Source organism: Diceros bicornis, chromosome 1, assembly GCF_020826845.1.
Source record: "Diceros bicornis minor isolate mBicDic1 chromosome 1, mDicBic1.mat.cur, whole genome shotgun sequence".
Lineage (NCBI taxonomy): Eukaryota > Metazoa > Chordata > Mammalia > Perissodactyla > Rhinocerotidae > Diceros > Diceros bicornis.
Genome location: NC_080740.1, coordinates 90,875,668 through 90,895,338, shown reverse-complemented (window position 1 = coordinate 90,895,338; position 19,671 = coordinate 90,875,668). Strand labels below are relative to the sequence as shown.

At 41.4% G+C, this 19,671-nt stretch overlaps 1 protein-coding gene and 1 long non-coding RNA gene across 3 annotated transcripts in view; one reads left to right on the top strand and one right to left on the bottom strand.

Annotated features, from left to right (window-relative positions):
- The window catches only part of HNRNPAB (heterogeneous nuclear ribonucleoprotein A/B), a 314,463-nt gene that overhangs the window by 122,795 nt on the left and 171,997 nt on the right, over positions 1-19,671 (bottom strand). The gene's annotated exons all lie outside the window — the stretch shown is intronic.
- Positions 1-19,671, top strand: part of LOC131409780 (uncharacterized) — an 86,631-nt gene that overhangs the window by 55,935 nt on the left and 11,025 nt on the right. Inside the window, exon 2 of one of the 2 annotated variants that reach the window (XR_009221011.1) lies at positions 5,145-5,213. The exons of the other annotated variant lie outside the window; for it this stretch is intronic. This is a non-coding gene — a long non-coding RNA (uncharacterized LOC131409780). The remainder of the gene's footprint in view (positions 1-5,144; positions 5,214-19,671) is intronic. 2 annotated transcript variants of the gene reach the window in all.

The window sequence follows — 19,671 nt, the reverse complement described above, 5'->3', positions numbered from 1 at the left end:
CATACTATTTTGAAGCAAATAGCAGACATTATAACATCTATCCATAAATATTTCAGTATGTATTGCTAAAAGGACTCCTTAAAACCCATAATACTATCATATATTTTAAAGTTTGCTTGTATCAAGATCCAAATAAGTTCTACATATTACAACTGGGTGACATGTCAAGGCATTTGTAATCTCTAGGTTTCTCCTCCATCTTTTTTTCCTTTGCAATTGATTTGTTGAAAAAGAAATTCAGTAATTTTTTGTGACTTTGGCTGATTGTGTCCCTATGGTGACATTTAATATGTTCCCTTATACCTTATATTTCCTGCAAATTGGCAGTTGGGCTTAAAGACTTGATCAGTTTGGGTTAGATGTTTTTTTGGCAAGATATCTGCATAAACAGTGGTGTGTTCTTCCATCAGGAGGTCAAGTAATGTTTCAGTGTCTCTCTTTGTAATGTTAGCAGCCAATTAACAACTGAATTAATTCATTAAGGGTTGCAAGAAAGGTGATATTCTAATTTTATTATTCCTATTCATCTATTATCTGGGAATTTTCTTTAAATAAAACCATGCACTCATCTATTATTTGCTTATTCAGTGTCCCTTCATTCTAATTCTGAGGAGATCCCTTACTTTCTTGACAGTTCATGATTTTTAGGATATCCAGCCTGCCATTTTGTCCGAAATGGTTTGGGCCTTTCATTCTTTACTACTAAGTCAAGAGTCTGCTCCTCAGGAAGACAATATTAGTGACAAAATTAGAGATCCCTAACACATTAGTGTAAAATAATAGTACAAAAAATTGATGCCTCAAGGCTGGTAAAGGTGATCAATATAAAAAGTTTGGCACATAGTAAGCACTCAGATATCAATTCTTTCCCAGCTTATAAGGCAGCAATTTCTCTCTCTCTCTCTCTCACACACACACACACATACACAATTATAAATGACTTTAAACCTTTCACAAATCATATTCTAATCTAGCATTTTTATTCATTTACTCATCCATCAATATTTATTTAGCAGTTAGGATTGTGCTAGATGCTATGGGGACTATGAAATATAACAGTGCTTCTCAAATTTCAATGTGCCTTGGGAATGGCAGTGTGAGGAGCTCAGCAGACCCTCTCCCTAGCAAAACAACCATGTAACTGGTAAAAATTATTATTATTATTATTTTTGGTGAGGAAGATTAGCCCTGAGCTAACATTTGTTGCCAATTGTCCTCTTTCTTGTTGAGGAAGATTGGCCCTGGGCTAACATCCGTGCCCATCTTCCTCTACTTTATAGGTGGGACGCCTGCCACAGCATGGCTTGATAAGCAGTTCAAGCTGGTCTGGGCCCAGGATCTGAAGCTATGAACCCTGGGCTGCCGAGGCGGAGCGTGTGAACTTAACCACTATGCCACTGGGCCAAGCTTATTTTTAAAAACCTACTATTCAAAGTCTCTGGAGGGGCTGGCCCCCTGGCGTAGCAGTTAAGTGCGCGGGCTCCGCTGTTGGCAGCCCAGGTTCGGATCCCGGGCGTGCACTGATGTACCGCTTGTCAGGCCATGCTGTGGCGGCATGCCATATAAAGCAGAGGAAGATAGGCAAAGATGTTAGCCCAGGGCCAGTCTTCCTCAGCAAAAAGAGGGGGATTGGTATGGATGTTAGCTCAGGGCTGATCTTCCTTACAAAAAAAACAAAAACAAAAACAAAGTCTCTGGAAATTGTCCTAAGGGCATACAGCAAATGAAGAAACATTTATTCAAGAAAATCTACAAAAACTCAGAACAGTGAGCAGCTGTGGCATTTAGCCACGATCCACTCCCTCCTCCTCCCCTAGCTCAGCCTGATGGAAGCTCTACTCCTCCACAGGCAGGTGTGGCCAAGAAGATGTCCCCTCTCCTCTCAGCTCCCAATGAAGGCACACCATATCTCACTGGGAAGGGCAGGCCACCAGCATTTCTCATCCCCTCCCTAGAGGAACCGCAAAGACAATAACTTAAAAATATAGTTTAAAAATCATTAAAGAATTCAAATGTTAGACTGAAAAATATTCATTGAATGCAAAAGAAAGCAATAAAGAAAGATGAAAGGAATAAAAAAGACATGAGACATAGAAAACAAAAGGCAAATGGCAGATACAGATCCAACACTCGTCTCGGTTGTGCTGGGTCCAAAAGCTGCTTAGCGGCAATGCTCACTGGCTCAGGCCCCCGCTCCTCCAGGGAAGGCTGCTCCCAGGCAGCTGTGAAGCGCTATGGCTTGTGTAGGCGGCGTTTTTTTCTCTCCAGAAGGGAATTTCTGCCTCTTCCACCTCAGTTAGGACTGTCGTTTGTTGCAGGGGTTCCTCTTATCTAGTTTTCAGTTCTCTCTCGGGGGTAACTGTTCCAAGAGTAGTTGTAAGTCTGCTGTGTCTGTGGGAGGAGGTGAGTTCAGAGTCCACCTACACCACCATCTTGACTTCTCTCTCCAGGTAAGTCATTGACTTGAGTGTGAGAAGCATATCACCCTGCAAAATGTTGGCTGTGTCACTGTTGAAAAAATCAGAGGAATAATTAAGATATTTTTATAAGCAAAAATATTGCAATTTGCCATTAAGGTGGATTTTGCATAAATAAAGGGCAGAACCAAACCAGCCCATTTCTCTCTGTTCCTCTGTCTTGGATTCCTGGGGAATAAGAATTATAATTAACACAGGGGTGATAATTAATCAAAACAAGCTGTCCTGACACCTCTGCCAACTTCTCCAGGGAGGTAGAGGGAAGCTGGCTGTGTGGCTTTTTTAGAAGGTGTTCTGTGTACCTTGCCAGAAAGGTGACTCAAGATTCAGACACACCAGCACAAGCTGTATGTAAAAGGCCCTGAGCCCCACACTCATTAACAAGTTGCACCCACACCTTCCTTTCCATCAGTCTGGGCAGCAGGTGGGGTGAGAATTCCACCAATGCCCACCCCCTCTTCTCCAGCATTTCCTCCTGCTCCCCAACACCCATAGGAGTTTAACTGTGTACCTACAAATTTTTAATAACCCTATCTCAAAGCTACTACTGTCTGGCAAAGCAGACCTCAAATCCTGGTTGAAGAGAAAATCTGGGCAAAAAGTATTCCTCCCACCCCACAAAAGCACCACCACCCTTGTTCCTCTCTATTTCATCAACCTGGTTTATCACAGCTGTAGCTCTTACCACCCTGAAATCACAGCATATTCATTTTCTCTCGCTTCCCTCACAAGAACGCAAGCACCTGAAAGTAGGGACTTGTTGTCTGTATTGTTTACAGCTATATTCCCAAGGTCTTGAATAGTGCTTGGCACAGAAGTTTAAAAAATATGTGTTGAATGAAATAATGGGTATCTATTATCTTATTTTTAAGTTTATCTTTTTTGCCCTGAAATTCCCTTATGTTATCCTGAAGTAGTCAATCAAGTTTTGTTTCATATTATGCTTTGTTCTTATCTATGTTTGGGGGAATTAGAAGAGGTTCTCATGTCCATACACAGGCAAAGTGGGATGGGGAGAGTAGTGGCAGCATGACAAAGTGACCCACAGGCAGTGGGTGGGGACTAATGAGTTCATGGGGTCTGGGTTGTTGCTATTGGGGTTTTAAAGAAAAGAGTGATTCCTAAAGTCTGGAAAGCTCAGGGATATTTATATATAACTGATACATGAGTTACATAGAGTTATATAAAACACCTTCTTGTACTTGAGGAACAAGTATAGATGGTAAATAGACATCTAAATAGACAATTACAAAGAGCTGGGGAAAGCACCAGGAAACCAGAAGCATAAGGTGTAATGGGAGCATGTAATCCAGCCTCACGTGGTGGGTGGGGGAATCTGGGAACGCTTCAAGAGGAGGTGACACCTGAAGTGAGTCTTGAAGCAGGAGTTAACAGGTAAAAGGGTGGGGGAATGTTCAAGGAAGAACAGCATATGAAGTCAAGGATGCAAAAGACATCATGAACTATGTAACAGTCTCAACTGACCTCCCAGCTTTTACTCTTAACAATCCACCGTAAGTGGGTTACAGTGCTCTCTGCCTCCCCCCACTGGACTGTCATCTCCCTGAAAAGTACAGACTGTCTTATTCACCACTCTATCTAATGTCCTGAGAAAATGCCCGGCACAGAGCAGGGGTCAGCAAATATTTGCTGAGTGAATGCATGAAGAAACACACCACTGCCTAGGTTATCTTGCCCTGTCCCTCAGACTGAACGTCTTTGGGCCAATGCTCGCCTAAGTCTTATCAGAGTTTGTTATATACTTTAGCATGATATATCAATGCTGGACAGCCCTCGATGGACTCATGTCAGATATGGGGTAAACCATTTGTCTTGTGTTCAGTGTGTTTCACTCCTTAGTTGCACACAAAGGAAAGCAATACTGTTTGTTCCTGTTGCCAGGGCAATCTTGCTATGTGAGTAGAAACAGGCTCTTAAAATAATAATGGTGATGGTAATGATAGTGTTTATTGAATGCCTACTGTGTGCCAGATAGTTCATTTATAACCCTCACAAGCCTGCAGAACAGATAACATGATCTGTTATAGAAGAGGAAACTAAAGGTCACAGAAATTAAGAAATTGGACAAGGCTTATACACTGTAGTAAGTGGCTATTAAAAGCTATATTCTCCATCTAAGGAGAGTACATTCTTTAAAATGTACATTTTGAGGGCTGGCCTGGTGGCATAGTGGTTAAGTTCACGTGTTCCACTTCGTCGGCCCGGGGTTCGCAGGTTTGGATCCTGGGTGCAGACCTACACCGCTCAACAAGCCATGCTGTGCTGGCAGCCCACATACAAAATAGAGGAAGATTGGCAAGGATGTTAGCTCAGGGCCAATCTTCCTCACCAAAAGAAAAAAAAAATGTACGTCTTAAACAAACAAAAGTTTTTCCAACAGATTTTAGATTTGTGCCTGGGCATGTTGCGCATAAAAGAGCAGCAACTGTGAGCCAAGAGGTAAAGCAAGCAGAGTCAGAGAATTTACTTGAAGTTATAGGGGTCAACAGGAACAATCTATTTCCTATCTGCCCAGTGTCCTGCAACATTTTCTTAAAATTAGTTTAACACTGTATTCTTCTTCTTTTGAAAGTGTACTCTTCTAATGAATTCATTTATTCAAAAAATATCTCCCAAGTCCTTACTATGTGCTTGGCATGGTCCTAGATGCTACAGACCTTGCCCTCAGGAGCTCGGAGCCTAATGAGGAAGATGCACATTTGAAAAATTAACCAAGTAAGTAAATGCAATTGTGATAAGTATTCCTAAGGAAAAGTAGTAGATGTTTAAGAGTTCATAAAAGAGAGAGTAAACCTAGTCTGAAACAGGAAGGATGTCAGGGAAGGCTTCCCTGAAGAAGTGACAGCACTAGAGCGGACTCTGAAGAATGAACAGGAGTTGCTAGTCAAAGAAGGAAGAGCTTCAGACAGAAGGAAGAGACTGGAAGAAGCTTGGTGAGATCAAGCAACAGTAAGGCAGGGTAACTGGAGCAACGGGAACACAGCGTGAGAGGAGGCTGCAGAGACAGGCAGGGGCCAGACCACGCGAGGTCTTACTAGCAACTTAGTAAGGATTTGAGGTTGTATCCTAGGTACGATAGGAACATATGAAGGGCTGTGAGCAGAGGAATGACATAATCAGATTTTCAGTCTTTATTTTTTTTTTCTTCTTCTTCTTTTTTTTTTTTTTGTGAGGAAGATCAGCCCTGAGCTAACATCAGTGCCAATCTTCCTCCACTTTATGCGGGACACCGCCACAGCACGGCCTGACAAGCGGTGCATCTGTGCGCACCCGGGATCCCAACCCGAGCTGCCAGCAGCGGAGCGCGAGCACTTAACCACTACACCACGGGGTCGGCCCAGATTTTCAGTCTTTGAATGATCCCTTTAATTGCTGTGTAGAGTTGGAGGTAATGGTGTATGTTGGGGAGACAGAACTGAAACTTATGGCCTAGAACAGGATTTGGGATGTGGAAATGGAAGGGTGGATAGAACTGAAGATTAAGAGGCAAAATTTGTTGAATGTGGGAGGCAAGGGAGAGGGAAATGACACGGATCATATGACATAAAGTGGAGAGAGGTACCATTCACTGTGCTAATTATCGCTGGCTGGAAGCAGAACATTTGTAAGAAGGTGATTATGAGTTCAATTTTGGACATACTGAATTTGAGATGCCTATCAGATATCCAAGTGGAGATCCCAAATAAACTGATATATGGGTCTGGAGCTCAGAGGAGAGGGTTGGGCTGTAGAAAAATATGACAGTCATCAGCTTATGGACAGTATTTGAAGCCATGAGAATGAGTATAATTCCCTCTCCCAAAGATCAGACTCATAATCATTGAAATTATATACATCTGATATATATATAAATCAACATCCCCTCCCAATAAAACAGTTTTAAAACATATGCTGCCTAAAGACACAGGCTTCCAGAATGTTCTTAATTTTGGGGAGAATAATTTTAAAAAATAGAAATAAATCCTGTCACCACCAAGCTAGTCAAAACTGACTAGAGGCCGCTGGGCTGTGGCAGTTCTAGTGGATTCCCACCTAAGAAGCCTCCGAAGGCTTGGGAGTCCAGGAACCTAGCCTGGGGGGCCGATTTCAATTTACTCAGAAAATTCTATCAGTTCTTCAAAGGATAATTCCCCAGAGTTATTCAAAGCTTTCTAAGGGACCACCACGGAGACAACCTGAAATTGTAACCCTGTTGCCTCAAATTACCCCCTGGTCTTAGGGAGTAATAACGGCTGAAGAAAGTGCCTGGGATGCCCTGCCAGCCAGGTCTGGGGAGGCTCCTTCATGCTTCTCCGTTACTCAAGCTTTCCTACTGCTGTTACCTTTGCCAGTCTCTGATCAACTGATTAGCACAATATTCTGGGTCTGAAGTGCCCTGCAGGAAGTGACCAACATTGTCAATGCTGATCCTGGTATCTTCATACACCACCACCCAGAAGCAGAGAGAGTATCTCTTCTATTAGCTCTCACAGAAGAGAGAAGCTTCTTCCCCAAAACCCAAGAATAAACATCTCACAAATCACTTGCCCAAATTAGGTTACAGCCTTTGTCTGAATCAATCTGTGTGGCCCGGTAAATAGTATATTCAGATTAGCTTAGACCAGTCAGGGCTTATCCCTAGAGCTGAGGGTAGGGCAGATTCAACTCAAACCACATGACTGAGGATAGAGGAGGAGTCCCTAAAAGAAACCCTGGGTGTTGTTAGAGGAGGATAGGGAGGAGGGTGCTGGGAGGACAACACACAAATGTGCACTGCACCTTTTCCACTAAGAGGTCAGGGGGTCTTCACGCAAGCATGGCTGCCTGATTTCCCAGCCCATGAGTCTCCAAGGTGGGACACACTTTCTCCCCATCACGATCTTTGCTACACCTTGAGCCATTTTAGATAAACTGAGTTATCCACTTGCTTAAGATTCAGTATTCAGCTTGTGAAAGATCTCTCACTGGGTCTGCTCCTTCTGAAGAAATTTTAAATGGCAATGAAAGGCAAGCGAAAGTCAGAAGGGCTTCCTTACCTCACCTCTTAGACTAGATCAGCTCCCCATTATATGTTCCCATAGATCCTATACTTTCTTTCTGTAACGATGGATAGCTCGGTTAATGTGTGTGACGCCTGCAGTCCTCAGCAGGCTGTCCTCTCCATCAGGCGGGTCAGTCACTGCCGCTCCTCCAGTGCCGAATGCAGAGCTCCATTCAACAAATACTTATTGAACGAATAACCACTACCTGCTTATTTCACTCTCCTTGAGCAAAATGGAGCCCAGTGCTCCTGGCTTTGAAAAGGGGCTGGTTTCTGAATCTTCCTCCATGTGAGGGACTAAGCATGTTAGTCAGGGCACCAGTGTATGGCTGGGGCTGGTTCCTGGTGGATCAGTGGGGGCACTGTGTTCCATTAAACGGGTTCGAAGCAGGAGGGCAAGCCCTTAAAGGAGATTTAGGAGTCCAAACACATACAATAATTCTGCAAATTACTCTACAAATTAGAGAAAAACAATTCTGCAAATTACCAAAGGGACAGGAGGGGCTCTTTTCTTTAAACAAGAAAACAGTCAAGAGTCAGAAGCCAATCAGGATCAGAACTGGAATAGGTAGGACACAAGCAGGTCTGGGATACCTGCTGCCGACCCCTTAGAGAATCTGTAACTTGCCATCCTTGGTTGCTGGGTGTAATTTATTTGGGGTATGTGGATTGGTTGAAAGGTGTAGAGTCATAGGGACACCCAGAGAGCTCTTTTTATTTGAAAGGGTAAAAATGTTGTCTTTTTTGTTGCTGTTGTTAGGGTTAGGATGCCAATTCAGAACTTCCTGCTCTCAGGTTAGTTCCATATAAGGAACTGTCCCAAACAGTACATTTTCCTTTTCTCATTTAAAACCACTGCTTTTTTCCTAAAGAGGTTAAAATTGAATCTGGTTGACATCTTAATCACTTTTCTTTAGTCTTTAGCTCTGGGTGATCTCCACTGCATTCAAATAACCAAGTCTCAATTAAACCACAGAAGTGAAAGCACAATGCTTGAAGAGCATACTTGCAGACCATTCTTCAACACAGATTAGCCTCAGGAAGGCCTCCAGAAAGGGGGCTGAGCCTTTTGTTCTTCCTGGAAGAGGTTTGGAGTCCTACAAACCTTCTCCCTGGAGAAGCTCAGGTCAGAGGGTGGCCACGAGCAGCTATTCTACAAAAACAAGCTATTTTACTATCCTAGCCACAATACATAGCCAGGACATAGATGTCCATGTTTCCCAGAGCCTCATGCTTACTTAAGATCAACCAAAATCAGCTTTGCAAGAAATTGCTGAAACTAAAAGGTTTGACTGACTCTCTTCTAGAAATGAAGCAGGATCTTCCCCAAGGGCCTACTGAATGCTTCCTCAGAAAATGGGTCGATCAGGGGTTGAAAAACTCAAATGCCTTTAGGAAATGTGAACCAGCTGGGTTATAATGATGGTGCTCTGCACAAAGGCATTCAAATTCAATTGAAAAACACAAAAACTCACGTGGCCAAATTAACTATCTGGGGGAGAGCATTTTCCTCCGGTATAGGCTGTCATTCAAACACCCTGCACTCTCCACAGTTTAGTTAAGCTTGTAGGGGAGGGCAGCAGCACAGATTATAAGGCTTTGTGAGTAGAATTAATTTTGACCAATGTACCTAGAATGTTTTCTCCATTTGTTCCAGAAAAATAAACTCCCCGTAGAGTTTCTCTCTGTTGGGAACATACTTAATCCCACCAGGGGTCCTCTCTGAGAAGGGAGACAGTATGCAAGAGCAGAAGTTGTGAAAAGGAAAGTGAGGGTCTATCACAGAGAGAGCAATGCCAACACAAGGGCCTGTTACAGGGGAAATCTCCCTGCTGTAATGAGCAGGGCCTAAATCTGGGGTAAAGTCACACAACATAGAACGGCAGAAAAGTGCAGATAGGGTTGAACTCCCAGCCTCCTACCACTCTCTAGTGGTAGAGACCTTGGGCAAGGATCTTATCCTCTCTGAACCTGTTTCCCTATATGCAAAGTGTGTGTGTGGGGGGCTTCCTGCCACCCAGTAAGTGAAACATGGTAGTTATTGTTATTACTCATGAGAATGTACAATGTGAAAAAAACCCTCTAAAATTAGAAGTCTGAGTTCAGACTTAAAAGCCAGAAATATCTCATGTTCTAATCTCAGAATTTATCTACTCATCTGAACCAAACTTAGCCATGTCTTCTCTTTGTGCTTAGCTCATCCAAATTGTGTAAGTCATTCAGGAGCAACAGAGTGTACTAGCTCTGAGCTATTCTGGGTGAGGAAAAAAAGTGTCAACGTGCTTTAATTCTCAACAGCTGTGACAGTACCTTGAGTAGTAGAAGCTGTGGATGGAAGCAGGAAAAGACATCTCAAAAAAAAATGCTCTCTCATTTTTCAGGAACAAAAAGTCCCCCTTCATCCTAGGGTATGTCAAAAGTAACTAAATTTGAGCACTTGTTATCTCTGCTAGGAACCACAGGGGAGGAAGACAAATCCTCTACCCTCTAGGTCCTTCTGGCTGTGCTATGAATTAAACCAACATGAGACAGAATAACAGGAGAAAAATCAAACAAAGCTTTATAATGTACACGTGGGAGAAACCCAGGAAAACTGAGCAACTTGACAAATTGGCCAAGGTCGCCACCTTTTTTTTTTAGCCATCTACATTCATTTCTTTTCTTTTTTATTGTTTTATTTATTTTTTTAATTTTTTTGTTTATTGCAGTAACATTGGTTTATAACATTGTATAAATTTCAGGTGTACATGATTATACTTCTATTTCTGCATAGATTACATCATGTTCACCACCCAAATACTAATTACAACCCATCACCACACACATGTGCTGAATTATCCCTTTCCCCCTCCTCCTTCCCCCCTTCCCCTCTGGTAACCACCAATCCAATCTCTGTCTCTATGTGTTTGTTTGTTGTTGTTATTATCTACTACTTAATGAGAGTTGTTGTTGTTATTATCTACTACTTAATGAGAGAGATCATACAGTATTTGACCTTCTCCCTCTGACTTATTTCACTTTGCATAATACCTTCAATGTCCATCCATGTTGTCACAAATGGCTGGATTTCATCATTTCTTATGGCTGAGTAGTATTCCATTGTGCATATATACCACATCTTTATCCATTCATCCCTTGATGGGCACTTAGCTTGCTTCCAAGTCTTGGCTATTGTGAATAACGCTGCAATGAACACAGGGGTGCATGTATCTTTATGCATTGGTGTTTTCAAGTTCTTTGGATAAATACCCAGCAGTGGAATAGCTGGATCATATGGTAGTTCTATCCTTAATTTTTTGAGGAATCTCCATACTGTTTTCCATAGTGGCTGCACCATTTTGCACTCCCACCAGCAGTGGATGAGAGTTCCCTTCTCACCACATCCTCTTCAACACATGTTGTTTCCTGTCTTGTTAATTATAGCCATTCTGATGGGCGTGAGGTGATATCTCATTGTAGTTTTGATTTGCATTTCCCTGATAGTTAATGATGTTGAACACCTTTTCATGTGCCTGTTGGTCATCTGTATATCTTCTTTGGAGAAATGTCTGTTCAGGTCTTTTGCCCATTTTTTAATTGGGTTGTTAGTTTTTTTGTTGTTGAGATGCATGAGTTCTTTATATATTTTGGAGATTAACCTCTTATCAGATGTATGGTTTGCAAATATCTTCTCCCAATTGTTAGGTTGTCTTTTTGTTTTGTTGATGGTTTCCTTTGCTGTGCAGAAGCTTTTTAGTTTGATGTAGTCCCATTTGTTTATTTTTTCTATTGTCTCTCTTGCCCGGTCAGACATGGTGCTTGAAAATATGTTGCTAAGACCGATGTCGAAGAGTGTACTGCCTATGTTTTCTTCTAGAAGTTTCATAGTTTCAGGTCTGACATTCAAGTCTTTAATCCATTTGGAGTTAATTTTTGTGTATGGTGTAAGGTAAGGGTCTACTTTCATTTTTTTGCATGTGGCTGTCCAGTTTTCCCAACACCATTTGTGGAAGAGACTTTCTTTTCTCCATTGTATGTTCTTGGCTCCTTTGTTGAAGATTAGCTGTCCATAGATGTGTGGGTTTATTTCTGGGCTTTCGATTCTATCCCATTGATCTGTGTGTCTGTTTTTGTGCCAGTACCATGCTGTTTTGGTTACTATAGCTTTGTAGTATATTTTAAAATCAGGGAGTGTGATACCTCCAGCTTTGTTCTTTTTTCTCAGGATTCCTTTAGCTATTCGGGGTCTTTTGTTGTTCCATATAAATTTTAGGATTCTTTGTTATATTTCTGTGAAAAGTGTTGTTGGAACTTTGATAGAGATTGCATTGAATCTATAGAGTGCTTTGGGAAGTATGGACATCTTAACTATGTTAATTCTTCCAATCCAAGAGCACAGAATATCTTTCCATTTCTTTGTGTCTTCTTCAATTTCTTTCAGCAATGTTTTATAGTTTTCAGTGTACAGATCTTTCACCTCTTTGGTTAAGTTTATTCCTAGGTATTTTATTCTTTTTGTTGCAATTGTAAATGGGATTGTATTCTTAATTTCTCTTTCTGCTACTTCGTTGTTAGTGTATAGAAACACAACTGATTTTTGTATGTTGATTTTGTATCCTGCAACTTTACTGTATTCATTTATTACTTCTAAAAGTTTTTTGGTGGGTTCTTTAGGGTTTTCTATATATAAAATCATGTCATCTGCAAAGAGTGAGAGTTTCACTTCTTCCTTTTCAATTTGGATCCCCTTTATTTCTTTTTCTTGCCTGATTGCTCTGGCTAGGACTTCCAGTACTATGTTAAATAGGAGTGGTGAGAGTGGGCATCCTTGTCTGGTTCCTGTTCTTAGAGGGATAGCTTTCAGTTTTTCACCATTGAGGATGATATTAGCTCTGGGTTTGTCATATATGGCCTTTATTATGTTGAGGTACTTTCCTTCTATACCCATTTTATTCAGAGTTTTTATCATAAATGGGTGCTGTATCTTGTCAAATGCTTTCTCTGCATCTATCGAGATGATCATGTGATTTTTATTCTTCATTTTATTAATGTGGTGTATTACATTGATTGATTTGCGAATGTTGAACCATCCCTGCATACCTGCAATAAATCCCACTTGATCATGGCGTATAATCTTTTTAATGTATTGTTGTATGCGATTTGCTAGTATTTTGTTGAGGATTTTTGCATTGGTGTTCATCAGTGATGTTGGTCTGTAATTTTCTTTTTTTTTTTTGTGTTGTCCTTGTCTGGTTTTGGTATCAGGGTAATGTCAGCTTCATAGAATGAGTTAGGGAGCTTCCCCCACTCCTCAATTTTTGAAAGAGTTTGAAAAGGATAGGTATTAAGTCTTCTTTGAATGTTTGGTAGAATTCACCAGGGAAGCCATCTGGTCCTGGACTTTTATTTTTGGGAAGGTTTCTGATTACTGTTTCGATCTCCTTACTGGTGATTGGTCTATTCAAATTCTCTATTTCTTCTTGATCCAGTTTTGGAAGGTTGTATGATTCTAAGAATTTATCCATTTCTTCCAGATTGCCAAATTTGTTGGCATATAGCTTTTCATAGTATTCTCTTATAATCTTTTGTATTTCTGAGGTGTCTGTTGTAATTTCTCCTCTTTCATTTCTGATTTTACTTATTTGAGCCTTCTCTCTTTTTTTCTTGGTGAGTCTAGCTAAAGGTTTGTCAATTTTGTTTATCTTGTCAAAGAACCAGCTCTTGGTTTTATTAATTTTTTCTATTGTTTTTTTGGTCTCTATTTCATTTATTTCTGCTCTGATTTTTATTATTTCCCTTCTTCTCCTGATTTTGGGCTTTGTTTGTTCTTGTTTTTCCAGTTCCTTTAGGTGCATTGTTAGATTGTTTATTTGAGATTTTTCTTGTTTGTTGAGATAGGCCTGTATTGCTATAAACTTCCCTCTTAGAACTGCTTTTGCTGTATCCCATAAATTCTGGCATGTCGTATTTTCATTTTCATTTGTCTCCAGGTATTTTTTGATTTCTCCTTTGATTTCTTCATTGACCCAATCGTCGTTCGGTAGCATTTTGTTTAATCTCCATGTATTTGTGGCTTTTCTGATTTTCTTCCTATAGCTGATTTCTAGTTTCATACCATTGTGGTCAGAAAAGATGCTGGGTATTATTTCAATCTTCTTAAATTTATGTAGACTTGTTTTGTGACCTAATATGTGATCAATCCTGGAGAACATTCCATGTGCATTTGAAAAGAATGTGTATTCTTTGGTTTTTGGATGGAATGCTCTGTATATATCTACTAGGTCCATCTGTTCTAGTGTGTCATTTAAGGCCAATGTTTCCTTATTGATCTTCTGTTTGGATGATCTATCCGTTGATGTAAGTGTTACTACTATTATTGTGTTACTGTTTATTTCTCTTTTTATGTCTGTTAATAATTGCTTTATATATTTAGGTGCTCCTACATTGGGTGTGTACATATTTACAAGTGTTATATCCTCTTGTTGGATTGTTCCCTTGATCATTATGTAATGCCCTTCTTTGTCTCTTTTTACAGTTTTTGTTTTAAAGTCTATTTTGTCTGATATGAGTATTGCTACCTCAGCTTTCTTTTCATTGCTATTTGCGTGGAGTATCTTTTTCCATCCCTTTACTTTCAGTTTGTGAGTGTCTTTAGGGCTGAAGTGTGTCTCTTGTATGCAGCATATATATGGGTCTTGTTATTTTATCCAATCAGCCACCCTATGCCTTTTAATTGGAGCATTTAGTCCATTGACGTTTAAAGTAGCTATTGATAAGTATGTACTTACTGCCATTTTTTAATTTTTCCTCAGTGTTTTAGTAGTCCTCTCTGTTCCTTTCTCCTTCTATACAGAATTGATGGTCTCTTTAGTTTGACCTCTGTCTGAAAGCTCTACTCTTTAACTCTCCTCCTCCCTCATTTTATGTTTTTGATATCGTATCTAACCTCTTTTTTATGCATTTGTATCCATTACCCTCTTATCATGGAAATAAATAATTTTTCCTATTTGTGATCTTCTCTTTTCCCATTAAATCAGTCCCTTTAACATTTCTTGTAGCATTGGTTTCTTGGTGACAAACTCCTTTAATTTTTGCTTGTCTGGGAAACTTTTGATCTCTCCTTCCATTTTGAATGATAACCTTGCTGGGTAGAGTATTCTTGGCTGTAAGTTTTTCCCTTTTAGCACTTTAAATATATCATGCCACTCTCTTCTAGCCTGTAAGGCTTCTGCTGAGAAGTGAGCTGATAGCCTTATGGGGTTTCCTTTGTATGTAACTTGTCTTTCTCTTGCGGCTTTTAGGATTCTCTCTTTATCTTTTTTTTTTTTTTTTGTGAGGAGGACCAGCCCTGAGCTAATATCTGCCAATCCTCCTCTTTTTTGCTGAGGAAGGCTGGCTCTGGGCTAACATCTGTGCCCATCCTCCTCTACTTTATATGGGATGCCACCACAGCATGGCTCAACAAGCGGTGCGTTGGTGTGTGCCTGGGATCCAAACCGGCGAACCTTGGGCCGCCGCAGCGAGGGTGTGCACTTAACTGCTTGTGCCACCAGGCTGGCCCCATCTCTTTATCTTTAATTCTGGACATTTTGATTATGATGCGTCTTGGTGTGGGCCTCTTTGGGTTTATCTTGTTTGGTGCTCTCTGTACTTCCTGTACCTGGGTGTCTGTTTCCTTCATTAGGTTAGGGAAGTTTTTATATATTATTTCTTCAAATAGATTCTCTACCCCTTTGTCTTGCTCTTCTCCTTCCGGGACACCTATAACACGGATGTTAGTGTGCTTGATGTTGTCCCAGAAGTCCCTTAGACTGTCCTCACTCTTTTTAATTCTTTTTCCTTTTACCTGTTCAGCTTGGGTAATTTCTTCTAGTCTTTTGTCCAGCTCACAGATCCATTCTTCTGTATCCTCTACTCTGCTTTTGAGTCCCTCTAGTGAATTTTTCATTTCCAGTATTGTATTCTTCATTTCTGATTGGTTCTTTTTTATATCTTCCATTTCTTTGTTGACATTCTCACTGAGTTCATCTATTCTCCCCAGATCAGTGAGCATCCCTAACACTCTTTGTTTGAACTCTCTTTCGGGTGGGTTGCTCATTTCTGTTTCACTTAGTTTCTTTTCTGGGGTTTTGTCCTGTTCCCTTACTTGGAATGTATTCCTTTGCCTCCTCATTTTGCCTCTTTCCTTATGCTTGTCTCTGTGTATTAGGTAGGTCAGCTACGTCTCCTGCTCTTGGATAGGTGACCTTATATAAGTGATGCCTTAGGAGGCCTGTGTGCTTCCTTCAGTTCTCAATGTTCCAGGGGTGATGCCTACGTGGGCTACGTGTGTTCTTCTGTTGTGGCGTGTTTGCTCTCCCTGTAGGCACCCAGGAAGGCTGAGTTATGCTCCTGGCCAGTTGTGGTAATACTCAGCTGCTTGTAGTTGTTGTGGGCCCTTCAGTCTCTTTATCAGGTGTGGGGAGCCCCAGCACAGTTGGCTGCAAGTTCTAATACCACCTTTGTGTTTCAGTATTTCTTTTAAGTGAGTAGGCCCCCAGCATGGCAGGTTGTTAGGCTCAGGGGCTTACAAATGCTATAAGCCTCCAGCCTTTAGGTCTCTTGTCAGCTTTCTGAGGATTGCAGCTGGGTGGGGCTGGCCTCAGGCATGGGAGCACCCAATTGTTTCAGGCTTTGGAAGGTGGGGCAAACCCCCATGTCAGTCTTTGAGAAGCACAAGTCTTCTGCAGCTGACAAGCCCCGCCACCCACAGGTTCACACACACAGTCAACACAGCCCTGCCCCGTGTGCACACCCCGACCTCCTGAAGTGGACCCAGTCTCTCCACAGAGGGAGCCCCACACACTCCACCCCCACCCCACACTCTCCACCCACTCCTTGTGCATGCCCAGCCCCACTGAAGTGGGCTCAGTTGCCAGGCTGCAGAGAATCCAGTCACCAATCTATGCAGGCCCACAAGTTGCCTGAGGGCTTGTTGTTGCTTGGGGCCTGTCTCTAGGGTGGGCTGCCTGCCCTGGCTGAGCTGGATTAAATCGGTCCTCTAGTGGGTGGGGCAGACCCTGGGCTAGCAGGCCCCAGGGAGAACTCCAATGGTGTCTGTGTCAGCACGCCCACACCAGGCCACAACAGTGGCTGCCGCCAATGTCCAGTCCCTGGAGAGGTCTCACCTCTCACTGTAATGCACTCAGACCCTATCAGGTGAGTCTCTTTTCACCAAAGCACTGTGCACCTTTCTTTCTGGTGATTTTAGGTTGCTTTCTGAAATGGGTGAGTTTGCATGTGGGCCTTTTAAGAGTCGGTTTTACTTTCTTTGTGAGCCAGCTCTTCTGGGGGTACTCCCCAATGTTTTAGTAGCAGGCAAAGTCAGATATTATGCCACTCGTCTCGATTGTGCTGGGTCCACAAAATGCCTACAGCAGAAGCGCTCCCTGGCTCAGGGCCCCGCTCCTCCAGGGAGGGCTGTGTACCTTTGGGCTGCTCCCAGGCGGCCGTGAAGCTGGTGGCTTGTGAAGGTGGCATTTTTTTCTCTCCAGAAGGGAGTTTCTGCCTGTTCCACCTCAATTAGGATTGTCCTTTGTTGCAGGAGTTCCTCTTATCCAGTTTTCAGTTCTGTCTCAGGGGTAATTTTTCCACGAGTAGTTGTAAATTGGCTGTGTCCACGGGAGGAGGTGAGTTGAGTCTACTTATGCTGCCATCTTGACTTCTCTCTACCCAAGGTCGCCACTTTAAACACCACCTTCAGCTAAAGACAAAGGAGGATGTTGGGGGTGAGGGGAGTCAGTTATGGGAGATTACCAGAAAAAGCACAGTAAACAAGAGTAACATTACTATGCAGATTTAAGTCCCGCCTTCTGCATTGATAAGACTTTCTAGAAATAAAGTCATCTCCCCTCTTCCTGATACAGAGAGAGGAGACATATTTACAAATGGAGATTTCCCTTACAAATGTAAATGTCTCTCAAAAAGGGTAACTTCTACTTGGTTTTCAGAGCTTCTCCCCTGTCTGCAGTTTCTTAAAAGTATCCAGCCCAAAACGATTCTCATGCCAAACAGATACGTCTTGAGATGGCCTATTCTGATCCCCCACAGTACTTCATATCTACATCATGTTATTGTAACTTTACAGATGAGGACACTGAGGCTTGGAAAGGGAAGGTAAAGTCACACAGCTAGTTAACAGTAAGGCCAGGGTTCTATACTACTTGCACAATCTCAGCACTACTAACATTTTGGGCCAGATAATTCTTTGTTGTGAGGATTACAGGGAATCCTGCATATACCCTAGCATATACCCACTAGATGCCAATAGCATCCCCTTGGTCATGACAACAAAAATGTCTTCAGATATTGCCAAGCATCTCTTGGTGAACAAAATCACCCCAGGTTAAGAACCACTGTTCTATACTATAAGGCATGCCACCATCACCAGTGAATTACAGAAGTGCTTTAACAGGGGCTGGTTTGGAGAAGTCCTTTGGGCCAAGGTCATTGTTGGTGGATCTGCAGTAGGTGAAGAGCTGCTTGAAGTCAGAGACCCTCATGGAAATTGCTTCTCTCAGTAATTTATCTTCCTTACATGTTGATACTCTAGTTACTGAGGTACCTTTACTAATTGCTGAGGATAAGTAATTACCACATGCCATTTCAAATCTGCATTAAGAAGGCTAGTTGGAGGCCAGCGCTGTGGCTTAGCGGTTAAGTGCGCGTGCTCCACTACTGGCGGCCCGGGTTCGGATCCCGGGCGCACACCGACGCACCACTTCTTTGGCAATGCTGAGGCCGCGTCCCACATACAGCAACTAGAAGGATGTGCAACTACGACATACAACTATCTACTGGGGCTTTGGGGGAAAAAAAAAAGGAGGAGGATTGGCAATAGATGTTAGCTCAGCGCCGGTCTTCCTCAGCAAAAAGAGGAGGATTGGCATGGATGTTAGCTCAGGGCTGATCTTCCTCACAAAAAAAAAAAAAAAAAAGAAAGCTAGTTGGAGTTATAATAGTCTTTGGAAGTCTCTGGAGTAAGAAAGGGCCCTCACACACTGATAAAAATATGTGGGCTCTGCTTCCTTATTCTTTCTTCTCTGATAATTTTAATTCTGCTTGCCCTGATTCAAGTTTTTCTCTATCCACACTTAAACTCCAAATGCAAAATAAATGCTAGAGGAAAAGATTTTTATAACAGTGGTAGGAAAACCAGCTCTCAAATCAAAGAAACTGAAGTTCAAATTCAGGCATTTACTCTCCAGGTAGACAAGTTCAGCAAGTCACTTAACTAAAGCCTCAATTTTTCTAATAATGTCAAGTTTATAAAGGAAGGAAATACAAATTAAATAATGTCATTTATTTAATAATATCTAGTTTATGATATTATACATATTAAACTAGACAGTATGCATATAAATAGCCTAATAGTGATTATAATTACTATTTATTGAGCATTACCACATGCTAGACATTGAGATGGGTACTTTATGCAATGTTTATAATCCATGAAGCAAAGTTGCAAAGCAGGTATTACATTTTTGAGATGAGGAAACTGAAGATGGCAATTCAGCAATCCACTCAAGATCAGAAAACCTGCGGAATGTGTTAGATTCCACCAAAATTAAGAGACAGCTACAGATCTCAATGATATTCCTGCAGTTAGCAGAGGAGCAATCCAGGAATTTTTGAACAGGATTCATCTGATTTTACTAGACCCTGTGGGTAAATCCTTATATAACAAGTGAATCTGATAATTTGTAAATATCTGGAAGATAGTGAAATTAATTTAAGCAAACATTAATTTTTTTAAAAAGTGTCAAAGTCCCACCTGTGCCATGGGTAAAAACATTACAGAAACACCCAACAATAGCAGAATACACATTCTTCTTAAGTGTACATGGAACCTTCTCCAGAAGAAACCATATGCTGGGCCATAAAACAAGTCTCAATAAATTTAAAAGGACTGAAATTGTACAAAGTATATTCTCTGACCACAATGGAGGGAAATTAGAAATTAATAATGGAAGGAATTTGGGGATTTCAAAAATATGTGGAAATTAAATAATATATGCTGAAATAACCAATTGGTCACAGAAGAAATCACAAGAGAAGAGAAAATACTTTGAGATGAATGAAATAGAAAACATAACATGCCAAAATTTATGGGATGTAGCTAAAGCAGAGCTTTGA